At 45.2% G+C, this 4,519-nt stretch overlaps 1 long non-coding RNA gene across 4 annotated transcripts; it reads right to left on the bottom strand.

The window, feature by feature from the left end:
• Positions 1-377: 377 nt before the first annotated feature.
• Positions 378-4,234, bottom strand: LOC123189375 (uncharacterized). 4 transcript variants are annotated; one of them, XR_006495720.1, is made up of 4 exons: positions 3,781-4,232; positions 2,171-2,239; positions 1,205-1,323; positions 378-720 (listed from the first exon to the last, which is right to left on the bottom strand). It is a non-coding gene; the product is annotated as an uncharacterized lncRNA (long non-coding RNA). The 4 variants fall into 4 exon arrangements; XR_006495719.1 differs by having other exon boundaries at positions 2,171-2,227; positions 3,781-4,231; XR_006495718.1 differs by having other exon boundaries at positions 1,205-2,239; positions 3,781-4,234.
• Between the last annotated feature and the right edge of the window lie 285 nt (positions 4,235-4,519).

Below are 4,519 nucleotides of genomic sequence, written 5' to 3'. Positions count from 1 at the left end.
ACAAAAGGCTGTGGAACCCATGACCTTTTGTTTTGGTCACTGGCTGTCTACCCAGGCCGCGTCGGATCCGATGTGGCAACCCGACATGGCAAAATTGCGACCAATTGAAAAGGTTGTTGATAAGATTCAGCCCGGTCCGATTAGGTGTCTATATGGGCTGAGCCCATTAATTCAGCCCATTTATGATATTTTTTCCCTTGATGTTTTTGGGCCTTTTCTATCACGGGCCTTTACCTTTCCACATAGTTCGTTTCCTTTTTGTTTCTATTTTCCATTTGAGTCGAGGCCTGCTTATAGTACTTCTGAATAGCTTTTGAGCCCTGGTTATTTTGGGCCATGTCATGTTAATAGTACAAGTATAATTGGGTCGTGGCCACTATCAGGTCCAGTAAGAACATTTCCTGGAGAATTTAATATTCAAGTAAAATGTACACAGCACATTACAGGAAAATAACACATACAACAACAAATAAAATTTCATTTCACTCCTACAGCTCACTACATCATAGATAGTACATGGCAATCATTCAATTTTACTAGGCAGTATACGAGTACATCTCATTTCAAATAAACAGTACTGCTCTTGGAAGCAAAATAGGCCGCCACACGCCATGGTGCGCCATCTTACTCGATCTGGCCCCAAGTAACCAGAAGTGCTGCTTGCTCCCTTGGCCCAGCTCCTTCCTGCCGAGGATGGATGAGACTCGGATGCAGAGCTCCCTGCACATGACATATTGTGTCAATGCTTGCAGCAATAGAAGGAACTCACATACCCCAAAGATTGACTGAATTGAACTGTTATATAACTGAGTTAGAGCTGGCAGAAGTTGCAGGTAAATAAACATCCATAGAGCTAACATGTTGTATTTCTATAGAAAGAAGCATCAACTCACTATTCTACAGAAAAAGCTAGCCCATACATGCACAGGCATGAGAACGGTACATAGAATGAAGCACAGGGCTAGTACTTGCTACCCTGACATTTCAGGCATTCTAGTGTTTAGGAGATTTGACATCCAGCAGAAAATTAAATCTATCAACAACCCTAGCTAATAATAGGAAATTAAACTGTATACTACCAGGCAAGACACAAACTGCTAGTCCTGATATGAAGTGCAAGCATCTTCAGTAGTTGAATCTCACACATAGTCATATATCAACCAATAATAAGGGGGGAAAAGAACAGGGAACGGCGAGGTTATACCTGATCTTCTTGAGCCTCTCAAGGTCATCCCTGAGCTTCATATCGATGGCATTGGAGACGACCTAGGAGAACGTCCCGTCCTTGTAGTCCTTCTTCCTGTTCAGGAAACAGTCCGACACCTTGAATTGGCGCGGGATGTGCACCACCGCCATCAGAAATCCTTGTCAATTTAACATTCAGTTTGTACATACACTAATTACATATTAATACAAAGGGCCAACAACAGCCATGCTAAAATCCCTATGAATGTTCATAGGAAAGCTTTATAAGCATATGAAAGTTCCAATTTGATCAAAATTTCTGCTAGACTACCAGTGTTACAATTTATTTAACACGATGACCACCACTATCACAACATGATGTTTATATAATATCTTAAGTGATCTTAAATAGCTAGCAACAAAGTCTACTGCAACATCTCAGTCAATCAAATCACATATGGTTGTGGGACTATGATTAACCAAAACAGTGCAAATCAATCTATTATAAGACAAAATAATGCTCATTTAAGAAAATATCAACACCAAGCACTCATTCAAGTGCACAAAATTAACAGTACCATAATCTATATGGTTAATGTTCAAACACACATGTGATATCATATTGTCAAATGCATGCACATATACCACTAATATCTTTGCAGCAGCATTTGCCGCCATTTTACAAATAATCAAGCTACACAATATTACTATGTTATAAATCAAACATGGGTTAGACAGAGTAATGTTTTGTGTCAGGATCAGATTGCATGGCAGGACTACAGTATAGAGGAGATCCAGGCTTGGATAAAGCAGTACTACTTCAGAAAAAGAACAAGACAACATCACTAAGAAGATAATCAGAACCAAGTTGCTGTTGGACGACTGGCAAACAACATCTTACAGAGGCAATTCTAATTTCTGGTTGAGCATGCACATTAACAATTAGCATGTGCTGATATGTAGCATAGTTTGAACAGGGTACAACCTGGGAATTTTTAGTTACTTTGTACAGCTGGTGTTGCGTTGATGATGTCGGAATCGCCTGAAAATTCAACTAGGAATAGAGCATGATTAGAAACCCAGTTGTGGTATATCAAAGTATGAACCAGGCTCTGTTTGTAAAGCGTCCCTAAAGCGTCGCTAGCGTTAGAGCGCCCTCCAGGCTCAAAGCGTCCAACTCGCTTTAGGCATGTGTCTAAGGCGTCCGCCTTAGACACTAAAGCGTCTGAAGCGCCTGCTTAGGCGTCCTGATTGGCGCTTTAAGGCAGAGAGGACGCCTTAGACTTGCCAGGCAGGGTACAGAGATTCCTGGCAGGGAAACAGGGCTGGGCTCACATTTGAAACAGTTACAGGAGGGGAAAGAAAGAGAGAGAACCAAAACCAGAGCGTGCAAATATCCAAGCTTTCAGCTCTTTCCTCTCTCCTCTGGCAGCAGCTTCCTCAGATCTGCACCAGCCTTTTCTGCTCTGTTGTGTGTTATGCTATGCACAACTCCTCTGCTGTTAGGTGCTACTGCCTCTCTTATAGCAATTGGCTAGTTGCTTACTGCTTAGTGGATGGATCAGAATATATGGGCTCACTGGTGGATTAGAATCAACATATATATGTCTCACTAAATGGTGCTCTATTATACTGCCCATCAGGTTCAGAGTCTGTCTAAAGCGTCGCCTCGCTTTATGCTTTATCGCTTAAGCAGTGAGGCGCCCCCCTAGCTCCTCGCTTCGCTTTACCGCTTTATAAACATAGGAACCAGGTAAGACAATGAGAAATGTGGTGCTATATACCAGGGTCGATGATGCTCAGGCAGCAGACTTGGAAGTATTTACCAGACGTAGTTCCCATATCAACATTTTTCGGAAATCAAACATTCGGCGCTGTTAATTTTGAACAACATATTATTGAGACAACAAAAAAGTTTGACATGATTATGACTGCTTTACCATCTTATTCACAATTTCAAACTATTTATTAGCTTTCTAGAACATATCGATAACATACTATTTATGAATGTCGCATACGCATCGCCCCATGTAGCATACATACATACTACACATTCTAGCAGCAGCAAGTGAGCTCCATGGAAAGGAAGCAAGATGCACAAATGCTAACCCAATTATACTATTTTAGTTAGAAGAGAGGTATTGTGTGAGGCAATTTAGGCCAAGCAAGCATCCACCCCAATCCACTCCAGTCGGCCTCGCAATGATCTTCGTTGAGGGTAAATCAGTCAGTAATCACAGCAGTAGCAGCATGCTTTGGTTGAACAAGGCCGGGTGGTGAAGTGGCCACACCTACTACCACTGCTGGCTAATGAAGAAAATCCCCAATGCGCTTTGCAAAGCAGGAGGGTCGATCCCCAAGCTACGAGATCGATACTACTAGCATCACCACATCAGCAATAAGTAGCTAATAAGGCCTCTGCCCTCTGCCTGCGCAGCGCACCTACCGTTGTTTCTTCTTGGTTGGTGCGGGGTGGCGGGGAGATGATATCTAGAAATAGCGCGCAACTTAACCGCAGCAGCAAGCAAGGCAAAGCAAAAAGGGGGGCAGTTTCCTACGCGGCGAGATGCGCTGGAGACTGCTGGACGGTTTTACCTTGACGCGGGTGCCCTTGGCGGCGAAGCCAAGCACGACGAAGAGGACGCCGAGGAAGCCGATGAGCGCGCACACCACCACCGCCTTCTTGCAACCCACGGCTTGCCTCCTCGCCCGCCGGATCTGCAGCCTTCCTCCTCCCCGATTCAAGCTCCACCAGCACTCACCTACAACAGCAAGCGAGCGAGCCAACTACTGGAGTTGGCGCGCGCGCGGGGTAGCAGGTCGCGAGTGCGGCCTCGCGGAGCGAGACTCTCCTGGCCGCGGCGACGGCAGTCGCTAGGAGTAAGGCGCTTAGGTCGGCCCGGCCTTGGCGCCACAGCACCACGTCTACGGTGAGGGTCGTCGACGGGGGGTGGGTTTGGGGGCAGCGGTGGATCGAGATCTAAGGGAGGGATAGGGCGGCAGCTATGGGTGCGTAGGAGAGGGGGGGACGAGAGGATGAGTGGTGCGGGTTGTGTTAGGGCTAGCTAGTTGGGTGAGACGGTGAGGGGGTCAAGTCTGCCGTTGGATCCAGGACGATCGGACGGTTCAGATCGCCCACGATAGGGTGATCCGGAGGAGACGTCCTGATTGGTTGGAGACTACGGGTGTAATTTAAAATATAGTCTAAGTGCTAAAAGCAAAAGGGTTTATGAAGCAACTACCAATGATATTTTGCAAAATGGAACCACTAAAATTTTCACTCAAGTTATACCATATTTTACGGATGATAACCAACTTGTATGCATTTCCAATC

This window comes from Triticum aestivum, chromosome 2A, assembly GCF_018294505.1.
Source record: "Triticum aestivum cultivar Chinese Spring chromosome 2A, IWGSC CS RefSeq v2.1, whole genome shotgun sequence".
In the NCBI taxonomy this organism is placed as follows: Eukaryota; Viridiplantae; Streptophyta; class Magnoliopsida; order Poales; family Poaceae; genus Triticum; species Triticum aestivum.
Note: the sequence above shows the minus strand (reverse complement) of the source record. Positions and strands in the feature narration are given on the sequence as shown.